This window comes from Tachyglossus aculeatus, chromosome 16 (assembly GCF_015852505.1).
Source record: "Tachyglossus aculeatus isolate mTacAcu1 chromosome 16, mTacAcu1.pri, whole genome shotgun sequence".
NCBI lineage: Eukaryota > Metazoa > Chordata > Mammalia > Monotremata > Tachyglossidae > Tachyglossus > Tachyglossus aculeatus.
In genome coordinates, this window is record NC_052081.1 from 20,864,358 (window position 1) to 20,888,863 (window position 24,506).

The 24,506-nt window shown below is 43.8% G+C and overlaps 1 protein-coding gene across 1 annotated transcript in view; it reads left to right on the forward strand.

Moving 5' to 3' along the window:
- Window positions 1–24,506, forward strand: part of DMBT1 (deleted in malignant brain tumors 1) — a 160,769-nt gene that overhangs the window by 38,331 nt on the left and 97,932 nt on the right. The gene's annotated exons all lie outside the window — the stretch shown is intronic.

Consider the following 24,506-nt stretch of genomic DNA (forward strand, 5'->3'; position numbering starts at 1 on the left):
GGCTCTTTCCACTGAGCCACGCTGCTTCTCAAGCTACCCTGAATCCTATTTTGGGGTGATTTTTAGGATTCAAAGCAATGCACCCCGAAGCACCTCACTGTTTCTGTTACCGCCTTTCAGCTGAAATGAAAAATAGAGAGAAAATGATATAAAATGTCTAATGGAAAATTGATATTCCCCAGTGGAATTCAGGGAGGCCATGGAGTGTCTGGAAAAGTCTCCCATGAAGCCAATTTTTTCAAGATCCCCTGGAACATCTCAGCCATTCAGTTATCCCCTCACGCTATTATCGGAGAAGCAGCATGGCTCAGTGGAAAAAGCCCGGGCTTGGGAGTCAGAGGTTGCGGATTCTAATCCTGGTTCCACCACTTGTCAGATGTGTGACTTTGGGCAAGTCACTTCACTTCTCTGGGCCTCAGTTACCTCATCTGTAAAATGGGGATTAAGACTGTGAGCCCCACGTGGGACAACCCGACAACCTTGTATCTATCCCAGCGCTTAGAACAGAGCTTGGCGTATAGTAAGCGCTTAACAAATACTATCATTATTATAAGTCATTCATTCAACTGTATTTATTGAGCACTTACTGTGTGCAGAGCACTATACTAAGCGCTTGAGAAGTACAAGTTGGCAACATATAGAGGCGGTCCGTACCCAACAGTTGTTCCTCATCTCAACTGGAGTTTCCTCCCATGATCGAGGACGGAGGGACCACTGCATTTCTGACATTGCATTTAAGTCAGCAAAGATTATTTGCCTTTTGTTCAAATGGGAAACTGAAGACAGAAGCGCTTGGCCTTTACTAGCCACCACTGATAATAAATAATAATAATGATGGCATTTTTCTAAGTGCTTATTATGTGCGAAGCACTGTTCTAAGCGTTGGGGGGGATACAAGGTGATCAGGTTGTCCCACGGGGGGCTCACAGTCCTAATCCCCATTTTACAGATGAGGTAATGGGGGCACAGAGAAGTTAAGTGACTTGCCCAAAGTCACACAGCTGACAAGTGGCGGAGCCGGGATTAGGCTCCCAAGGCCTTGCTCTTTCCACTGAGCCACGCTGCTTCTCACAATGTGCTTCTCACTGACGATAAGCAGAATCTGGGAAGCTAAAAGAACATTCTCTGAGTTCTGCTCTTTCTAGAAGTCCTCGCCTTCTTCTGTGGCCTAATTGTCATTTTCCTTGCAGGGTTTCCGACCACAACAGCAAGGCCCCGTGGTAAGTGAGCTAATATTTGGGAGGGAGATAGATTCATCTCGGGAGCCCCATTGACTTTTCCACGTGAGGCAGGGGAAATACCAGGGAGGGGTAAATTCAAGACCGCTTACGTGTCTTGAGGGCACCATTGATGACTAAACACACGTTCCCATTTGCTTAAACTGTAGCCAAGCTTGCTGAGTTGTTATGGGCAGAAAGTTTTAATAATGATAATAATCATATTCATTGAGTGCTTATTGTGTGCAGAGCTCTCTACTATATCCTGGGGAAGAGTACACTAGTGGGAATTCCACATGGGGTCTTCAATCGATCAATCAATGGTATTAATTAAGGGCTTACTGTGTACAGAGCAATAATAATGAAAATTAATTATAATTGTGGTATTTGTTAAGTTCCTTCTATAATAAGGATGGCATTTATTATTATTAATAATATTAATGATGGCATTTGTTAAGCACTGTTCTAAGTGCTGGGGTGATCAGGTTGTCCCACGTGGGGCCCACAGTCTTAATCCCCATTTTACAGATGAGGTAACTGAGGCCCAGAAAAGTTAAGTGACTTGCCCAAGGCCGCACGGATGACAATTGGTGGAGCCGGGATTTGAACCCATGACCTCTGACTCCAAAGCCTGTGCTCTTTCCATTGAGCCACGCTGCTTCTCTGCGCTTACTATGTGCAAAGCACTGTTTCTATGTGCCAAGCACTGTTCTAAGGTAATCAGGTCAGACACAGTCCCACAGGGGGTTCACAGTCTTAATCCCCATTTTACAGATGAGGTAACTGAGGCACAAAGAAGTTAAGATCACACAGCAGATATATGGTGGAGTCAGGATTAGAACCCAGGTCCTTTGACCCCCAAGCCTGTGTTCTTGCCACTAGGCCATGCTGCTTCTCAAGAGCATTGTATTAAGTGTTTGGGAGACTACAATATAACCTGAAAATCAAAAGCGGGAGGTTTTTGTCACGGGGCTGGGTCTGCGTGCTTACTCAGCTGATGCATTTTTAGGGAGTCTGACCAAATGTAGCAGATGCCCAAGGCTGTATTGATCAATAGGTCAATCAATTATATTTGTTGAATACTTACTGTGTACATTGCACCCTACTAAGCACTTGGGAGAAAACCAAATGGTAAGTAGACATAATCCTCACCTCAATAATAATAATAATAATGAGGGCATTTATTTAGCGCTTACTCTGTGCAAAGCACTGTTCAAAGCGCTGGGGAGGTTATAAGGTGATCAGGTTGTCCCACGTGGAGCTCGTAGTCTTGATCCCCATTTTCCAGATGAGGGAACTGAGGCCCAGAGAAGTGAAGTGACTTGCCCAAAGTCACACAGCTGACAAGTGGCGGAGTCGGGATTGGAACCCATGGCCTCTGACTCCAAAGCCCGGGCTCTTTCCACTGAGCCACGCTGCTTTTCAGTCCAAGAAGCTTGGACAATACCCTGCTTTGGTCCTCTTTCCCCCACTGGCCCTGTGTCTCAACTTTAGGTGGTAGGCTGTAGTCTCCCAAAGCAATGCCAGAATCCATCAACCGTATTTACCGAGTGCTTACTGTGGGCAAAGCACTGTATTAAGCGCTTGTGAGAGTACAGTATAACAGGGTTGGTAGACAAGGGCCCTGCCCACAACTAGCTTACAATCTAGAGGGGGAAACAGACATTAATATAAATAAATTAATTGTAGATATTCATTCATTCATTCATTAAATCATATTTATTGAGCGCTTACTGGGTGCAGAGTACTGTACTAAGCACTTGGGAAGTACAAGTTGGCAACATATAGAGGCAGTCCCTACCCAATAGTGGGCTCACAGTCTAGAAGATATGCACGAGTGATGATGATGATGGCATTTGTTAAGCGCTTACTATGTGCAAAGCACCATTCTAAGCGCTGGGGGGATACAGGGTAATCAAGGTTGTCCCACTTGGGGCTCACGGTCTTCACCCCCATTTTACAGATGAGGGAACTGAGGCACAGAGAAGTGAAGTGACTTGCCCAAAGTCACACAGCTGACTATTGGCGGAGCCAGGATTTGAACCCATGACCTCCGACTCCGAAGCCCGCGCTCTTTCCATCGAGCCGTAGTCAGGTAGATGGAGTATAAAGCTTTGAAGGGGAGAAAGTGATCGTCTGTTGGACGTGAAGAGGGAGGACATTCCAGGCCAGAGGCACTTACAGGGGCGAGAGGTTGGCAGTAAAACAGACGAGATTGAGGTACACCGAGTAAGTAGGCGTTAGAACAGTGCTTTGCACATAGTAAGCACTTAATAAATGCCATTATTATTATTATTAGAAAAGTGAACTGTGTGGACTGGGTTGAAGAAGGAAATCAAGGAGGTAAGGCAGGCGAGGGTGAGGTGATTGAGTACTTTAAAGCTTATGGTTAAGAGTTTTTGTTTGATGGGGAGGCAGGTAAGTAACCACTGGAGGTTCTCCCGAGAAAAATGGACTGAATATTTTTAGAAAAATGATCCGGGCAGCAGCGTGAAGTATGTATTGGAACAGGACATGAGGCAGGAAGGTCAGCAAGGAGACTGATGCAGGAATCAGGGCGGGATAGGGTAAGCGATTGGATTAACGTGGTAATGGAAAGGCCAATTTTAGCGATGTCGCGAAGGTTGAACTGCCAGGATTTGGTGACATTAAATATGGGGGTTGAATGAGAGAGATGATTTGAGGATAAAGCCCAGATTATACGGCCTTGTGAGACGTGGTGTATGGTGGTACTGTCTACAGTGATGGGAAAATCAAGGGGAGGACAGGGTATGAGTGGGAAGATAAGGAGTTCTGTTTTGGACATGTTGAGTTGGAGATGTCGACGGGCCAAGGTGTTCATACTGGAAAATTCCAAGAAAAGAAAAATCTCCCAGCCATAAACTCCTTCTGGGGTCACGCATCCACGTTGTGCAAACCGATGTGTAGTTGCTGCAGTATGGGATTGACGATTCAGAGCTGCGAAATGTTGCTCAGGCCGACAGAGCTCTCTCTAATTATAATAATGATAATAATATTAATAAAAACTGGTATTTGTTAAGGGCTTACCAAGTGCCCAGCACTGTACTAAGTCCTGGGGCAGATACAAGATAATCAGGATGGACCCAGCTTGACTCACATGAGTCTCAGAGACTTCATCCTCATTTTGCAGGTGTGGTAAACTGAGGAACAGAGAAGTTAAGTGACTTGTCCGGGGTCACACAGCAGACAAGTGGTGGGGTGGGATTAGAACCCAGGCCCTTCTCACTCCCAGGCTCTGTCTACTAGGCAGTGTTACTTAATAATGATAATAATAATAATGGCATTTATTAAGCGCTTACTATGTGCAAAGCTCTGTTCTAAGTTCTGGGGAGGTTACAAGGTGATCAGGTCGTCCCAAGGGGGGCTCCCATTTTCCAAATGAGGGAACTGAGGCCCAGAGAAGCAAAGTGACCTGCCCAAAGTCACACCGCTGACAAGTGGCAGAGGCGGGATTTGAACCCATGACCTCGGACTCCAAAGCCCGGGCTCTTTCCACTGAGCCACGCTGCTTCTCATGTGTGGCTTCTACTCACGTTTGCCCGAAACGGATTGAGGCGAAACTTTGACTTCCACAGTGATAATCTGTTCCAAACAGATTCCTGCTTCATGGGCACGCAGTGTTCAGAGAAGCCTCCAGCAGGCAACATCAGGTGGGATCCACAGCCCAGGTAGGATGGAGGAAAAGTACTGAACCCCCATTTTACAGTTGAGGAAACTGAGGCCCAGCGAAGGTCGGTATCTTACAGGAGATCACACAGCAAGCAAATGGCAGAGCCGTGATTAGGAAACCAGGTCCTCCAATTCCCAGGCCTATGATCATAACAATAATAATAATAATAATAATGATGATGATGGTATTGGTTAAGCGCTTACTACGTGCAAAGCACTGTTCTAAGCGCGTCATTCATTCTTTCAATCGTATTTATTGAGTGCTTACTGTGTGCAGAGCACTGGACTAAGCATTTAGCACATCTTAAAGTGCTTAAGCGCTTAGTACAGTGCTCTGCACACAGTAAATGCTCAATAAATACGATTGATGATGATGATCTTAGCCCCACAGAATCTAACTTGGCAAACCAAAGTGGTTCCGGCGTTAGGGGGTTGGGATCTGCAGTAAAGCAGGGGTCCCGCCACTTGTCAGCTCTGTGACTTTGGGCAAGTCACTTCACTTCTCTGTGCCTCAGTTACCTCCTCTGTAAAATGGGGATTAAGATTGTGAACCCCACATGGGACAACCTGATTAGGAGAAGCAGCGTGGCTCAGTGGAAAGAGCACGGGCTTTGGAGTCAGAGGTCACGAGTTCAAATTCCGGCTCGTCTGCTGTGTGACTTTGGGCAAGTCACTTCACTTCTCTGTGCCTCAGTTACCTCAGCTGTCAAATGGGGATGAAGACTATGAGCCCCACGAGGGACAACCTGACCACCTTGTAGCCTCCGTAGCGCTTAGAACAGTGCTGTGCACATAGTAAGTGCTTAATAAATGCCATTATTATTATTATGGGTTCAAATCCCGACTCAGCCAACTGTCAGCTGTGTGACTTTGGGCAAGTCACTTAACTTCTCTGTGCCTCAGTTACCTCATCTGTCAAATGGGGATTAAACCTGTGAGCCCCCCTTGGGACAACCTGATCACCTTGCAACCTCCCCAGTGCTTAGAACAGTGCTTTGCACATAGTAAGCGCTTAACAAATACTATCATTATTATTATTATTATTATTGTTATAAGATGGAAGTTCTCTGTGCGGGAACAGCACAGATTTGCCGGGTAGAAGTGCATGGGAGAGAGACAGCTAAGGAATTCGTGGGTCAGATAGGGGACGTAAATTTATTACCCTGACTTTTGAGAAATCTACTTTTATTGACTTGTTTTTTCCAGTTGCCTCCACAGTGAAATAGTATTGGCTGCCTTGGACTGAGTTATTAGAGAGGAATTTACCATAAATCCTCCGATCAGTATCTTCTTCTTTTTCTTCCTTACTGCACATCCTGGAACACATATAATTTACTTTTACTGAATAATTAAACTTTCTGCATTCTGAAACTTTGAGTTTGCCCTTGATTTTCTTCTTGATATGTTTGATTTTAAGCTTGATGCCAAGTGGAGCCACAATCAGTCAGTCCCCCAGAAGATGTAGTAAGTTCTTGGTGGGATTTTCTACCTCTTTGTTCTTTGACAAAGTGCTAGCGAGAATTCAGTGTCAGAATTTTCCTCTGGGTTGCCAATTTATTCATTCAGTCGTATTTATTGAGCGCTTACTGTGTGCGGAGCACTGTACTAAGTGTGTGGGAAGTACAAGTCGGCAACATATAGAGACGGTCCCTACCCAACAACAGGCTCACAGTCTAGAAGGGGAGACAGACAACAAAACAAAACATGTAGACAGGTGTCAAAATCATCAGAACAGAAAGCTACATGCACATCATTAACAAAATAAACAGAATAGTAAATATGTACAAGTAAAATAGAGTAATAAATCTGTACAAATAGAGATGGAGATTATTGTTTACAGATGAGAAGCGGCGTGGCTCAGTGGAAAGGGCTCGGGCTTGAGAGTCAGAGGTCATGGGTTCCAATCCCGGCTCTGCCACATGTCTGCTGTGTGACTTTGGGCAAGTCACTTCACTTCTCTGGGCCTCAGTTACCTCATCTGTCAAATGGGGATGAAAACTGTGAGTCCCACGTGGGGCGAACTGATGACCTTGTATCCACCCCCCCACCCCAGCACTTAGAACAGTGCTTTGCAAATAGTAAGTGCTTAACAAATGCCATTATTATTTATTTATTATTATTATGAGGTTCACCAGATTCGGGCTAATTTCCAGTCACTAACGATTTATGCTTAATAGTAGCACCTTGTTAAATGCCTGGGGACTTTTTGGTTTTGTTTTTTATGGTGTTTGTTAAGTGTTTACAAGGTGTCAGACACTGTATCTGACACTGTCAGACACCTGTATATATGTATATATGTTTGTACGTATTTATTACTCTATTTATTTTACTTGTACATATCTATTCTATTTATTTTATTTTGTTAATATGTTTTGTTGTCTGTCTCCCCCTTCTAGGCTGTGAGCCCACTGTTGGGTAGGGACCATCTCTAATATGTTGCCAACTTGTACTTCCCAAGCGCTTAGTACAGTGCTTTGCACACAGTAAGCGCTCAATAAATACGATTGATTGATTGATTGATTGTATCAAGCGCTGGGATAGATACAAGCTAATCAGGTTGGACACAGTTCCCATCCCACAGAGGGCTCAGTGGACAACACCATCATTCCTCCTATTCCAGAAGTCCACAATCTTGATGTCATGCTCAACTCCCCTGTCTTGTTCAATTTGCACATTCAGTTTACTTTTACCACCTACAAAGAAGCAGCGGGGCTCAGTGGAAAGAGCCCGGGCTTTGGAGTCTGAGGTCATGGGTTCAAATCCCCGCTCCGCCAATTGTCAGCTGGGTGACTTTGGGCAAGTCACTTCACTTCTCTGGGCCTCAGTTACCTCATCTGTAAAATGGGGATGAAGACTGTGAGCCCCCCGTGGGACAACCTGATCACTTTGTAACCTCCCCAGCGCTTAGAACAGTGCTTTGCACATAATAAGAGCTTAATAAATGCCATCATCATTATTATTACCTCTTTTTTTTTCCTGCAAAACATCTCGTGGAGATCCCTTGTCCTTTCATCTCCACCCAAACTTCTAGCACCCTGGTATGAGTTCCCATGTCGTCTCCGTTACTACATCGGCCTTTTTGCTGGTCTCCTGGCCTCCAGTCTCTCCCTCCTCCTGCACAGATCATCTTCCTAAAAGCACTGCTCATATCTCTTCTTAAAACCCGCCACGGACTCCTTCTGTCTATTAGCCCTGAACAAAAAGCTTCTCACAGGCAGCTTAAAGGCTTTCCACCTCCGTAATCCACCTTACCTATCTGCCCTCATAACCACTACACCCCAACTTCCCAACTTTCTGTCTCCTCTCCAGCAGCCTTAAAGCTGTACCTCACTCTTAACTCTCCCACATTATCTCCTTGCTCAGTCACTGAAGCACTCAATCACTTTGCCCGCTCCTACCATACCTTAGCTTCTCTGTGCCTCGGTTACCTCATCTGTAAAATGAGTATAATAATAATAATAATGGTATTTGTGAAGCGCTTACTACGTGCAAAGCATATGGCGGGGATACAAGGTAATCAGATTGTCCCACGTGGGGCTCACAGTCTTAATGCCCATTTTACAGATGAGGGAACCGAGGCGCAGAGAGGTGAAGTGACTTCGTCGAGGTCACACACAGCAGACAAATGACGGTGCCGGGATTAGAACCCATGACCTCTGACTCCCAAGCCCGGGTTCTTTCCACTGAGCCACGCTGCTGGATGAAAACTGTGAGCCCCACGTGGGACAACCTGATTACCTTGTATTTACCCCGGTGCTTAGAACAGTGTTTGACACCTAGTAAGTGCTTAACAAATACCAACATCATTATTATTATCATTATTATTTTTATTTCCTCCCTGCTTTCCTATTACAATCCAGCAAACACACGTTGCTCCTCTAATGTCACTGTACTTCGATCTGATCTTTCTAATTGCCAACCACTTGCCTGGAATGCTCTCCCTCTTAATAATGACGATGATGGTATTTGTTAAGTGCTTACTACGTGCCAAACACTGTTCTAAGCGCTGACCCTGTTCCAAGCGCTATAGTAATAATGGTATTCGTTAAGCACTTACTAGGTGCCAAGCACTGTTCTAAGCGCTGGGACAGATACAGAGTAATCAGATTGCCCCACGTGGGGCTCACAGTCTTAATCCCCATTTTACAGATGAAGTAACTGAGGCTCAGAGAAGTTAAGTGGCTTGCCCAAGGTCACACAACAGACAAGTGATGGAGTCGGGATTAGAACTACCAAGTCCGTGCTCTTTCCACTAAGCCATGCCTCTTCTCTGTCCGACAGAGATGTCATACTCCCTCCCATTTTCAAAGTCTTATTATAAACAAATCTCCTCTAAGAGGCCCCACTATGCCCTTATGTCCTCTTCTCCTGCTCACTTCAGGGTTGCTCTTACACTTATTAAGGGCATAATAATAATAACGATGGCATTTATTAAGCACTTAATATGTGCTAAGCACTGTTCTAAGCGCTGGAGGGATACAAGGTGATCAGTTTGTCCCATATGGGGCTCACAGTCTTAATCCCCAGTTTACAGATGAGGTAACTGAGGCCCAGAAAAGTGATTTGCCCAAAGTCACACAGCTGACAAGTGGCGGAGCCAGGATTAGAACTCATGACCTCTGACTCCAGACCCCGTGGTCTTTCCACTGAGCCACACTGCTTCTCCATAGCTGATGTGCAGCGGAGATTATGTCCCTTGTGTAACCACTATGATCTGAGACCTCGGGGGCAATGGGTTAAAAAATTGATCAAGATTCTTTGGCTACTCCTTGATCAAATCGATGGTCCAGGAAGTGTTAAAGGAAATCTGCCTGACCCATTCCCCTTTACTGTCAAAGTGAAGCAGGGTTTTGTATGCTACGACAGGTCTGTTCAATTTATTCCAAACCCCACCATATTTAAAGATGGAATGGGCTGTAGTCAGAAGATGCATTCGATCCACTGGGAAATGTTTCCTGCTCATCAGGTTAAGATCATTCTCAAAAGTCTTCAAGACGGTGGTCAGGAACTGCTCTATGCGATAACTGAGCTATAATAATAATGACAATGATAATAGGATTTGGTAAGCACTTACTTTGTGCTACAAGATAATCAGGTCAGACATAGTTCCTGTCCCAAATCAGGCTCACAGTCTATAAGGGAGGGAGAAAGGGTGTTTAATTCCCCACTTCACAGATGAGGAAACTGAGGCATAGAGAAGTTAAGGGACTTGCCCAAGGTCACATAGAAGGCAGGCGGCTGAGCTGAGATTAGAATCCAGGTCATCCGACTCCCAAACCCAGCCTACTATAGGAAGATATGGAATTAGAAAGTCCATCCAGACTCTACCCGCGAGATCTGTGTAGACCTCAATCATGGCTGAGCCAGCTTCCCAAAGATAATCATAATAATAATAATAATAAGATGACCACAGTCGGGATTTAATCAGCATCACAAATTGGAAAAGCACAAAGCAGAAAATATCAGTAGGTAATAGTTAAAGCCACGGAGGTTTATGGATGCTGGAGCCAAACAGGTGATCCGATTACCAAAACTCAGACACCACGTATTTTGGCCTGTGGCTGACTGAAAGCTTTGTTTGGAGAAATAACTGTGAACAGCGTACAGTCGATAATTATCTCTGAATGATCTGGCTGTAACTTCACTTTTACCCCAGGGTATAACTTTACTCCGAGACATACTTTAATGGATGGAATTCTCTTTTCTTTTCTTTTCTTTTTAATGACATTTGTTCAGTGTTTACCATCTTCCAGACACTGTATCAGCACTGGGATAGATACAGACTAAGCGGGTTGGACACAGTCCGTGTCCTTATGAGGCTCAAACTATTAATCCCCATTTTAGAGATGAGGTAACTGAGGCACAGAGGAGCTCAATGGCTTGTCTGCTGTGTGATCTTGGACAAGTAGCGTGAGCCCGCTGTTGGGTAGGGACCGTCTCTATATGTTGCCACCTTGTACTTCCCAAGCGCTTAGTACAGTGCTCCGCACACAGTAAGCGCTCAATAAATATGATTGAATGAATGAAGTAGCGGAGCTGGGATTAGGACGCTGGTCCTTTTGACTCATAGGTCCTTGTTCTATCCAACAAGCCACATGGCTTCTCTTCTCTGTGACCTTGGGCAAGTCACTTAACTTCTCTATGCCTCAGTTTCCTCATCTGTGAAATGGGGAATTAAATACCCTTTCTCCCTCCCTTAGAGACTGTGAGCCTTGTCTGGGACAGGAACTGTGTCTGACCTGATTATCTTGTATCCCATAGTAAGTGCTTACCAAATATTATCATGTTATTATGGTCATTATTATTATAGCACAGTTATCACAGGGGGGTGGAGAGACAGGCCCAAAAAGGCCAAAATGAACTGCCTTCTCTTAGCTTCTCCCAGACCAGAACTCAGCCCACCCCTGAAGCAGCTCCTACCCCTGGGTGTCAGGGAGCAGATCTCTAGCTGGTGGAAGTCCAGGAGTATTGTGTCTGCTGGGAGACCAACAGCCCCAACACTGTGCCGAATCTCAGCGGCACCAATCTCTCCCAGAACCTTCTAGAATCCTCCCCTTCCCCTTCATTTCGACCGCCACCATGTTGGCCCGCGCACTTTTTAAACTCCCGACTTGACTACTGAATCAGCTTCCTCACTGTTTTCCCTGCCTCCAGAATCTCCCCATTCCGACCCACACTTCACCGTGCTCCCCGGATCATTTTTCTTGGCAGGTCTCCCCTCTCTTCAAACACTTCCAGTGGTCGTCCACTCCTGACCCTTGCCTCAATCAGCTCCCTGCCCCTTAGTTTTCCCCACCCTCTTCTCACCTCACCCCATCTTGCATGTTTGTTCTTCTCAAGCCAACCTACCCACCGGGACTCACTCCGATCTCTTTGGCTCACACCCTCTCTCCTGTCCAGAACTCCCCATCACTTCACATCCTGCGAACCACTGCTCTCCCCATCTTCACAGCCCTTCTGAAATCACATCTCTTCCAGGAGGACTTCCCTCATTCATTCATTCAATCGTATTTATTGAGCGCTTACTGTGTGCAGAGCACTGTACTGAGTGCTTGGGAAGTACAAGTTGGCAACATCTAGAGATGGTCCCTACCCAACAACGGGCTCACAGTCTAGAAGGGGGAGACAGACGACAAAACCAAACATGTGGACAGGTGTCAGTTAATCTCTTTCCACCCCACCCTCCCCTCCCCTGTCCTGCCAATTCTACATTTCCCTGTCACCAAAACATTTGGTGACATCCCAGCGTGGCTCAGTGGAAAGAGCCCAGGCTTTGGGGTCAGAGGTCAGGGGTTCAAATCCCGGCTCTCCCACTCGTCAGCTGTGTGACTTTGGGCAAGTCACTTAACTTCTCTGGGCCTCAGTTCCCTCATCTGTCAAATGGGGATTAAAACTGTGAGCCCCCTATGGGATAACCTCATCACCTTGTAACCTCCCCAGGGCTTAGAACAGTGCTTTGCACATAGCAAGTGCTTAACAAATACCATCATTATTATTATTATTATTATTATCCCATCCACCATAATGCTTATATATAAACCTTTATTCATTCATTCATTCAATCGTATTTATTGAATGCTTACTGTGTGCAGAGCACTGTACTAAGCGCTTGGGAAGTACACGTTGGCAACACATAGAGACGGTCCCTACCCAACAGCAGGCTCACAGGCTAGGAGGGGGAGACAGACAAGAAAACATATTAACAAAATAAAATAAATAGAATAAATATGTACAAATAAAATAGAGTAATTAATACGTACAAACATCTATACATATATACAGGTGATGTAGGGAGGGGAAGGAGGTAAGGCGGTGGGGATGGGGATGGGGAGGAGGGGCTTTATCCTTTTGCTTCCTCCCAACTATTTTAGTATAATAATAGTAACAATAATGATGGCATTTATTAAGCGCTTACTATGTGCAAATCACTGTTCTAAGCACTGGGGAGGTTACAAAGTGATCAGGTTGTTCCACGGGGGGCTCACAGTCTTAATCCCCATTTTCCAGATGAGGTCACTGAGGCCCAGAGAAGTGAAGTGACTTGCCCAAAGTCACCCAGCCGACAATTGGCGGAGCCAGGATTTGAACCCATGACCTCTGACTCCAAAGCCCGGGCTCTTTCCACTGAGCCACGCTGCTTCTCTGTATATTTTACTGTCTATCTATTCCTCTAGATTGTAACCTCCTTCAGTGCAGGGATCGGGTTTACCATTTCTACAGTAGTGGTAGTAGTAGTTGTAATAGTATTTATCAAGCGCTTAGTACAGAGCTCCTCACACAGTAAGTGCTCAATAAATAGGATTGATTGAATGAATGAATCAAGCACTTACTGTGTGCTGAGCACTGTACTACACCCTGGGGAAGAGTAGTATATAGTATATATACTATATATATACATATATATAGTATATAGTATAGTATATAGTATATTATTATTATTATAATACAGTAGTAGTATAATATAGTATACACATGGGAACTAGGCATGCATTTCCTATCTCAAGGCTCTCACAATTGTACTCTCCCAAGCATTCACCACAACACACTGCATCTAGTAATAATAATAATAATAATAATAATAGCATTTATTGAGCACTTACTATGTACAAAGCACTGTTCTAAGCACTGGGGAGGTTACAAGGTGATCAGGTTAATAATAATAATAATAATAATGATGGCATTTATTAAGCACTTACTATGTGCAAAGCACTGTTCCGAGTGCTAGGGAGGTTACAAGGTGATCAAGTTGTCCCACGTGGGACTCACAGACTTCATCCCCATTTTACAGATGAGGTAACTGAGGCCCAGAGAAGTGAAGTGACTTGCCCATAGTCACCCAGCTGACAGGTGGCAGAGGCGGGATTTGATCCCATGACCTCTGACTCCAAAGCCTGAGCTCTTTCCACTGAGCCACGCTGCTTCTCTAGCAGATCAGTAAATACTGTTGAATGATCGATCGATTGATTGACTTAGCTGTGAGCCCACTGTTGGGTAGGGACCGTCTCTACATGTTGGCAACTTGTACTTCCCAAGCACTTAGTACGGTGCTCTGCACACAGTAAGTGCTCAATAAATACGATTGAATGAATGAAAGTAAGTGAAAGGCATTCAGTCACTGCTGCAAATTTGGAAGGCTGAAGATTACGGACTGTGTGGGACTGTGGAGAAGCAGCGTGACTCAGTGGAAAGAGCCCGGGCTTTGGAGTCAGAGGTCATGGGTTCAAATCCCGCTCCACCACTTGTCAGCTGTGTGACTTTGGGCAAGTCACTTAACTTCTCTGTGCCTCAAGTTACCTCATCTGTAAAATGGGGATTAAGACTGTGAGCCCCCTGTGGGACAACCTGATCACCTTGTAACCTCCCCAGCGCTTAGAACAGTGCTTTGTATATAGTAAGCACTTAATAAATGCTATCATTATTATTATTATTATTAACAGGAGGATAAGGTGGGCAGGGCAGGCTTGGTGGGTCCTTGGGTTGGAAGAGATTTTTTCTCAGACCTCTAGGTTGTGGTTCAGCTATTTGGGAGGTAAAAAGATTCCTTCATTTATAGCCTCCTCATCCTTATTCTCCCCCTCTTCTTCATCTTCACCAAACTCACAATTCCCACTTCCAAGAGAATACATTGCATGACTATTCTCTGCAAGGGCCCTATGAGTCAGTGCCATAAATTCTGTGCTGATCTCTCCAGTAACACTAATAATAATAATGGCATTTGTTAAGCGCTTACTATGTGCAAAGCACTGTTCTAAGCACTGGGGAGGTTACAAGGTGATCAGGTTGTCCCATGGGGGGCTCAGTCTTAATCCACATTTTCCAGATGAGGTAAGTGAGGCACAGAGAAGTTAAATGCCTTGCCCAAAGTCACACAGCTGACAATTGGCAAAGGCGGGATTCGAGCCCATGACCTCTGACTCCAAAGCCCGGGCTCTTTCCACTGAGCCACGAGAAGTCCTGAAGTCGATGGACTTGGGGATGCCCAAATATTCCAAAGCCTTAAGAGGGAACCTCTCCAATTTGTGGGACCTAGATAAGAAGATGTGCCCGGCCCTGCTAGGATTCTGACATGGCTAACAGCACACTGGAGCTGCTCTCCAAACAGTGTCCCAACGTCTTGAAATGGATTACCCTTTTCTATCCCTGTTGCAAGGGTGTAAATCAGGAGTTGTCACTGCAATGGTGGGATGGGAGATGAAGGAAAGAGTTTCAGCCCTCACGGATTATTTATTTACTTATTTATTTTATTTGTACATATCTATTCTATTTATTTTATTTTGTTAATATGTTTGGTTTTGTTCTCTGTCTCCCCCTTTTAGACTGTGAGCCCACTGTTGGGTAGGGACTGTCTCTATATGTTACCAATTTGTACTTCCCAAGTGCTTAGTACAGTGCTCTGCACATAGTAAGCGCTCAATAAATACGATTGATGATGATGATCCCATGATTTCCAGAGGTAGTACTGTGTCCCTTTCCCATTTCTGTGGAGGTGGAGATTTCCTACTCATTCCTAGAAAATTCACTATGATAACAGGGAAAGGCAGGCACTCTCTCCCTTCCCTTAGAGATGGGACAATTGAGGCCCAACTGAGTGATTTATCTATGATAAATGGTGGCACGTTTGGTATAAGAGATAGAATTAGACCCAGTTCTCCGGGGCTTTAGTCACTAGATAGCTCCCAGCAGGGAAAGACTGTTTCACTGAGTGAAATTTTCCCATAGTCACTAATGCTGAAACGCTCAATAAACACTATTAAATCCAAGCTATCCAGTCTTTCTTCCAGTTTCCATTATTTTCACTGCTTGGTAGAGTAAGAAGGTGAAAATGAAATCAATCTTTTCCAGATAGTAGGGTTGGAAAAAACTTTTGAGCTCTGGAAGCTGGAGCAAATAAAAGATTAGAGAAAGGGCTTAAATAATCCTCTTTTAAAATGGTAATTGATGGCAAGGCAGGTCTATGTATTTATCAAAAGATGTTTTCTAAATATAAAGAAGAAACTATTATAGAGGGAGAGAGATGGAACAGTTTCATCTAAGTGAGAGTGTGGAAAATAAAATCAGTCTTTCCACACTTCAAAAATACCCCTATTCAGGATTAATTTGGAAGAGCAATCCTTACTACATATTTTGAAAAATATTTAGACAAAAATTTGAGGATATTTTGAGTCCAACAATAAAGGATACTACATATTTAGCTTGCTAAAGCCATTTACGTATCTTGTTATCTCTAAATAACCTTGGCTTCACAGACTCCGTCCTCTCCTGGTTCTCCTCTTATCTCTCCGGTCGTTCTTTCTCAGTCTCTTTTGCAGGCTCCTCCTCCCCCTCCCATCCTCTTACTGTGGGAGTTCCCCAAGGTTCAGTGCTTGGTCCCCTTCTGTTCTCAATCTACACTCACTCCCTTGGTGACCTCATTCGCTCCCACGGCTTCAACTATCACCTCTACGCTGATGACACCCAGATCTACATCTCTGCCCCTGCTCTCTCCCCCTCCCTCCAGGCTCGCATCTCCTCCTGCCTTCAGGACATCTCCATCTGGATGTCCGCCCGCCACCTAAAGCTCAACATGTCGAAGACTGAGCTCCTTGTCTTCCCTCCCAAACCTTGTCCTCTCCCTGACTTTCCCATCTCTGTTGACGGCACTACCATCCTTCCCGTCTCACAAGCCCGCAACCTTGGTGTCATCCTCGACTCCGCTCTCTCATTCACCCCTCACATCCAAGCCGTCACCAAAACCTGCCGGTCTCAGCTCCGCAACATTGCCAAGATCCGCCCTTTCCTCTCCATCCAAACCGCTACCCTGCTAATTCAAGCTCTCATCCTATCCCGTCTGGACTACTGCACTAGCCTTCTCTCTGATCTCCCATCCTCGTGTCTCTCTCCACTTCAATCCATACTTCATGCTGCTGCCCGGATTATCTTTGTCCAGAAACGCTCTGGACATATCACTCCCCTCCTCAAAAACCTCCAATGGCTACCGATCAATCTGCGCATCAGGCAGAAACTCCTCACCCTGGGCTTCAAGGCTCTCCATCACCTCGCCCCCTCCTACCTCACCTCCCTTCTCTCCTTCTACTGCCCAGCCCGCACCCTCCGCTCCTCCACCACTAATCTCCTCACTGTACCTCGCTCTCGCCTGTCCCGCCATCGACCCCCGGCCCACGTCATCCCCCGGGCCTGGAATGCCCTCCCTCTGCCCATCCGCCAAGCTAGCTCTCTTCCTCCCTTCAAGGCCCTGCTGAGAGCTCACCTCCTCCAGGAGGCCTTCCCAGATTGAGCCCCTTCTTTCCTCTCCCCCTCGTCCCCCTCTCCATCCCCCCGCCTTACCGCCTTCCCCTCCCCACAGCACCTGTATATATGTATATATGGTTGTACATATTTATTACTCTGTTTATTTATTTATTTATTTATTTTACTTGTACATTTCTATCCTACTTATTTTATTTTGTTGGTATGTTTGGTTCTGTTCTCTGTCTCCCCCTTTTAGACTGTGAGCCCACTATCGGGTAGGGACTGTCTCTATGTGATGCCAATTTGTACTTCCCAAGCGCTTAGTACAGTGCTCTGCACATAGTAAGCGCTCAATAAATACGATTGATTGATTGATTGATTAAATAGACACAGACTATGATATGGATGATCTAGATGTCCTGTCTATATGGTCAGAAGTACCAATTTCACAAGCAAATACTTCTCCAGGGCAAAATTCCTAATAGGGCTGATTTTACCAGATTCGTTGGTTCAATACGAGCAGCTTAATGATTGATGTTAATTGTCTGAACTTGTGGCTTCTGGAAAAGGCATAATCAAAGCTTAATGCTAAGTTCTCTTAGGCAAGAGCTATGTTATACAGAAGTCATGAGCCTTGAATCAGAGCTGGAAGTGAACTCATAGGATAATGCAGGCTTCCTTTTTCACTAATCAAATCTGCCAAATTACAAGAATGATCACGATCACACTTTCTCCTCAATACTTGTAAAATCTATATCTGTTAAAGAAACCCCTGATGGTGAATTCGTCAAAACGAATCAAGTTACATGGCCCGCCCCTACAAGAGTCAATTCATGAGGATATAAATTGAGAGACTCTCCTTTGGATTAGAAGAAAGCTCTTTCAACATGAGTCCTCACATACTCTTTCCTTGGATGCTGTTATGGTATGCCGCAATTCTCCATGAGGCAGGTACTGTATTTAAATTATTTTTACATTTTGCCACGCTTTGATATAAAGCATGGAGAAGAACTGAGTTTTTTTTGCCAGAGCCAACCAGCTCATCGGATGAACCGTATTATGATAAATCTCTGCCCTACAGTGAAAATAAAATGGATTTTACTAGGGTGAACACCAAATCAACTCTATTGCCATTTTCCTCAGAAATCTGGTAAAAAAATTATTTCCCTAATATTATCTTTCCATGACAAAAGCAATAGCAGATGTTTTTCCTCTGGAAAATGCATCTTGAAGAATATGATGGTAGGAAACAATGAATTAAGCAAGGAGAAAAATTCCAAGGGGATTAATTCAAGAAACTCTATTTTAACTTTCTTCTGACTCTGTCTTAAATTTGCAGCCCTCTACTTTTTCATGGTAGCCCACAATTTCATATTTATCACATCTGGAATATGTGCTCTGCACATAGTAAGCGCTCAATAAATATGATTGATGATCTGGAAAAGATAATTTGTAACAATTGATGGAGGAAGTTTCTGAAACCTTTTTGGGGTCTGCTGTCTTTGTTGCTCTATGGGGTGGTTTTAAAATGCCTTTGAAAATAATTTTCATTAAATTTCACTACATTTCAATTTCTTTGGGATAAAATGAAAATAGCATTAGTGTGCCCTCTTGTTAGCTTGAAATGAGAAATGTAAAAATGTCGTCACCAGTTATGCTATTATAATTGAAGGAATAAAGCAAAAAACATAGGGTGTCAGTTGAAACACTTGCCTTATTGGGAATTTTAGACTTCTAAAGTGTGAAAGCAGGGAGGTGGAGAACCACGTAACTCACAATTTTCCAAGAAACTACCAGGTTTATTATAGGACAAGCAGTTCTATAATGTAGAGGCTGTGGTCCTCAAGAATCTTACATGGCAGAAAGTTTGCATTACATTATGATCTGGTTGATGGCAAAAACTTGCCCAATACTGTTTCTTCCAACAGCACTGTTCATGGTATCCAGAAAAAAGCAGGTTATCGGAAGAATATTATCAATGCCTTAGAAGCGTTCTATCCAAAATACATACTGAAAACACAAATTATACATAATGAAAATGAACTGTTCAGTGCTTCTGGTTGTTTTCAAATGGATGGACACATTTTATGAAAATGCTACTATCCAAAATACAAAATTTTAGGGGCTTTCCTGTGGAAATGTCATCCTCTGTATTCTGTGCCATCCTGCCAGGATGGTCATATTCTAGTTTGGACTCAGTTTGGCACAGAGAGGATTTAGTTTAGACATTCCCTCATATTCCCTTGTAAGTATTCCGCTGTGTTCTTTAAATTTGGTTGAAGGACTATGTGTCCATGTTTCCATTAAGATTAAACTTTTTGTTTAGCACTTTTCATCAAGAAAGGAATAAGGGAATCTCACTGTACATATTCTGTAAATGGTTTGTGCTTCCCAAGCGCTTAGTACAGGGCTCTGCACACAGTAAGCACTAAATAAATACCACTGATTGATGGATTGATTGATTTAGGAGCTAATCCCTTGACTACCCATCATATTTTGACAGTAAGACTGCCCTGGCAAGGCCAAGGGGGATTACCGGAAGAGTTTTGGACACTCGAGTCTAGAATTTTTTTAATGGCTTTTGTTAAGCATTTACTATGTAACAGGCACTGTAATAAGTGCTGAAGTATGTACAAGTTAATCGAGTTGGACAGAGTCAATGTCTCACATGAGGCTCACAGTCTTAATCCCCATTTTATAGATGAAATGACTGAGGCACAGAGAAGTGAAGTGACTTACCCAGGGTCACACAGCAGCCAAGTGATGGAGCCAGGAATAGAACCCAGGTGCCCTGAACCCCAGTCTGGGCTCTTTCCACCAAATCACTCAATTTCTGCATGTGATATTCTATATGCCTGTCTACTTGTTTTGTTATCTGTCTCCCACTTCTAGATTGTGAGCGCATTATTGGGTAGGGATTGTCTCTAGAGACGCAGCATGGCTCCGTGGAAAGAGCCCGGGCTTGGGAGTCAGAGGTCATGGGTTCTAATCCTGACTCCGCCGCTTGCCAGCTGTGTGACTTTGGGCAAGTCACTTCACTTCTCTGAGCCTCAGGTACCTCATCTGCAAAATGGGGATGAAGACTGTGAGCCCCCCGGGGAGCAACCTGATCACCTTGCATCCACAGCGCTTAGAACAGTGCTTTGCACATAGTAAGCACTTAACAAAGGCCATCATTGTTATTATCATTATTATCTGCTACCGAATTGTACTTTCCAAGAGCTTAGTACAGTGCACAGTAAGCGCTCAATAAATATGATTGAATGAATAAATGAATATACCAAATGCCCTCTCAGGACCACACCTGGAAAGTTTCAGTACTCTACCAGTCTTGGCTATGAGAGTATCAAAGTCTGCTCGACTTGGCTGAGAAGCAGATGGCTCAGTGGAAAGACCCCAGGCTTGGGATTCAGAGGTCATGGGTTCTAATCCCGGCTCTGCCACTTGTCAGCTGTGTGACTTCGGGCAAGTCACTTCACTTCTCTGGGCCTCAGTTACCTCATCTGGAAAATGGGGATTAAGACTGTGAGCCCCACGTGGGACAACCTGATCACCTTGTAACCTCCCCAGCGCTTAGAACAGTGCTTGGCCCATAGCAAGCGCTTAACAAATACCTTAATTATTATTATTGGCTAGAGTCAAGCAGAGGCATACCCATTCTATCCCTAGCCCCGGCAGTGACTAGCGAGGGGATCGCAATCGCTCCAAGTCAAAACTCACTTGTGCTGGGCAGCAGCAGCATGGGAGACAGTGAAGGATGGAGTATCCAGTTTACTGCACTGAAAACCACTTCCGTATTTTTACCAAGAAAACTCTACAGATACATCACCATCATCATCATCAATCATATTTATTGAGCGCTTACTATGTGCAGAGCACTGTACTAAGCGCTTGGGAAGTACAAATTGGCAACATATAGAGACAGTCCCTACCCAACAGTGGGTTCACAGTCTAAAAGGGGGAGACAGAGAACAAAACCAAACATACTAACAAAATAAAATAAATAGGATAGATATGTACAAGTAAAATAAATAGAGTAATAAATATGTACAAACATATATACATATATACACTACCAGAATGATTGCAGATGGAGGTGGGGCGTTTTGGGAGAGATGTGTCCACGGACTCGCTACGGGTCAGAGACGACTCGACAACATAAGACGATGAGATATACCAAATAACAGACTAAAGTCCATTTAATGAACTAAATAATATATTTCATTTAAAGGATTAAGGGAATTAACTCACATATATTTCATAAGATCTATCCTGCTTTACGTTACATATAATCCAATGTACAAGTTAGGATCCTGGGGCGAAATATGTCTGTGTCATGGCTTAGTTGTCTCCTTCCCCTCAGACACTAGGCTCAAAACTCACCTGAGCCCAGGAAATGTGGCAAACAAGGCTCTGGAGAAGTTTTTTGGTTTTTTTTTTTTTTCTGATTTCTTCCTAATGCTTATGATACCTGAGCTGTTTGGAAACCTGTATTAGGCTCCAGTCGAGCTTATCCGTCTCAATAGGGCCACTTGATTTCAGTCACTGTGGCACCCTGTTATCTTTATCTTCTACCTCAGCATTTCGACATAACTCCAAATTCCCCTCCCCTACTGAAGACAGGTTCTTATTCCCGGCATTGGGCGTTTAAACTGCATAGCTTAGTTCAGATGAAACTTAGATAAAGTGCTCCTACACAGGGAGGGATTTTAAACGTCCTTTCAGGTGGATTGCTTAATCTCTGCACTTTCCCCAGTGCTTTTTGAAAATCACTCTCCAGCAGCACAAAAAGCAAGCTTCCTCAGTATATTCTAAAATGGTCCGCAGGCCTCTGCAGACAGTGAGTGAAAATGATTGGATTCCGGGTAATTGCGGGAGGCAGTTTGATCTAGTGGAAAGAGCAGAAGCCTGAGAGTCAGGGGAGCTGGGTTCTAATTCTGGCTCCCCAACTTGCATGCTGTGTGACTTTGATCAAGTCACTTAACTTCCATGTACCTCAGTTAACACAAGTGTAAAATGAAAACTCTATCACTGATCTCCCTCCTATTTAGGCTGTAAGCTCCATGAGGGGCAGGGACTGGATTCGATCTGATTATCTTGTATCTTCCCCAGCGCCTAGTACAGTGCTTCGCACATAGTAAGCCCTTGACAAATATCACAATTAATAGCCTTATCATTAGGCAAGAGGCTTTCTCTTGACTACACAGGAAGAAAAAGTGGGACTGGGTAAAAATCACTCTTTACTGTGGCCTATCGCAATGCATCAGCATCAGTCCAAAACAAAGAACAAAGTCAAATCCACTAGAGTCCATTTGCAAAGGCTAGCCAACAGGAATGAACAGCACATCATCAAGGGCATTGAGTGATACCAAGGCTGGCCCAAGGTACTTCAACACCCCGGGGAAAAGTTTTGAAATTATCACCACATGTGCAAAAAAATTCATATTTTAAATTAATAATAATAATAATGGCATTTATTATGCACTTACTATGTGCAAAGCACTGTTCTAAGCGCTGGGGAGGATATAAGGTGATCAGGTTGTCCCACGGGGGGCTCACAGTCTTAATCCTCATTTTGCAGATGAGGTAACTGAGGCACAGAGAAGTGAAGTGACTTGCCCAAAGTCACACAGCTGATAATTGGCGGAGCCGGGACTTGAACCCATGAACTCTGACTCCAAAGCCCAGGCTCTTTCCACTGAGCCATGCTGCTACATTTAATGTTTCTAAATACACAGTAATCTTCTTTATAAACACACAAACAAAACCTTTCTTGGGTAAATTACATTATCTACTAAATTATACAAAAAAAATTTTTTCTCGACTTTAAATTGGAATGTTTAAGAACTGATTCTGATAAACCTAATTTAGAAATGATTTCCATTTTGTATAGTCCTAATTTGTGAAATTATTGAGTCATTGTTCCATTATAGTTTGTCATAAATATGATTTATACATTTTAGCTTGCTAAAACATACCTTGAAACTTGCGAAGATTGCTGGAATTGTCAGCCTTATTCTTGAAACTACCCATACGATTGGCAAGGTATTGGTTGAAAAAAATTGTAAAACGGCCAGAACATTACCAACATTTTCTAAGCATGTGGCTGTTACAGTTCAAATCTCGACACAAATCAATTTAATTACAGTCACTCTGTTTTGCCCTCATCCTGATTGCTTAGTTTCAAATGCAAATCTTTTCACATTTTCAATAAACCTAAATGACTTATATTTTGTTTTTATATTTTAAAAAAGCCTAAGTATTCTTAAATTAATTTAATCTGACCACTCCCACTGCCCTGTCTTATCATCTCTTTCAATAACTCCCACTGGGCTTAACCTGTAAACAGAATCTAGAATTAATTCAGGCTCTTCGCCACAGCCGAAACCAGATTTTCCAGCCACCTCTTCCTGAACCTGCTCCCAGAGATATTAGTACTGATGAGATTATCTCCATCTCTCCCAATTGTAGCCATTCCTGAACTCACTGAATGGATACTGGGCTTAGAGGATTACCTCCCCGGGATTCGTGAGTTATGGAGAACTCCCATCTGGAGTTCATCTGGCCTCAAGCAGAAATGATTGACTTAGGTTGCAGGAGAGCAGGCCTTCAAGATCCATTTCTAAAGACTGGAGATTTTTTTTATCCCAGCTTGACTTCTGCATCAACCTCCTCACTGGTCTCTCTAACCAGAATCTCTTTCTTCTCCAGTCCATACTTCACTATCCTGTCCAGATAAATTTTCTTAGATATTTTTGTGCACCTGACTCTCCACACCTCAAAACTTTTCAGACATTATTCATTTCTCTCTGCATCAAGCAGAAACTGATTTCTCTCTCTCTTAGTTCTCCACTTTCTCTCATATTACACCCCAGCTAGAGGAACACAGGTTCCTCTCAAGCAAACCTTCTGTCCATGCCTCTATAACATAATCAGGCATTCTTAGCTCTAAATCAATCAATCGTATTTATTGAGCGCTTACTGTGTGCAGAGCACTGTACTAAGCTCTTGGGAAGTACAAGTTGGCAACATATAGAGACAGTCCCTACCCAACAATGGGCTCACAGTCTAAAAGGGGGAGACGGAGAACAAAACCAAACATACTAACAAAAAAAAATAAATAGAAATAAATAAATAAATAAATAATAATAGAATAAATAAATCCCATCTGAAAGATCCCCCAAGGTCGCTTTAGGAATATCCGGACCCAAGTCAGCATCCACTGGGTCCTCAAGACCTACCTCTCTTACATTCTTGAAAGCAGAATTAGGGATCTTACACTCAATGCCTTCCCTTTGTCCTCTCTCTCAGGCATAAATCGTCTTCCCCAACTACTTTTTTAAATAGTAATTGCTAAGCGCTTACTATGTC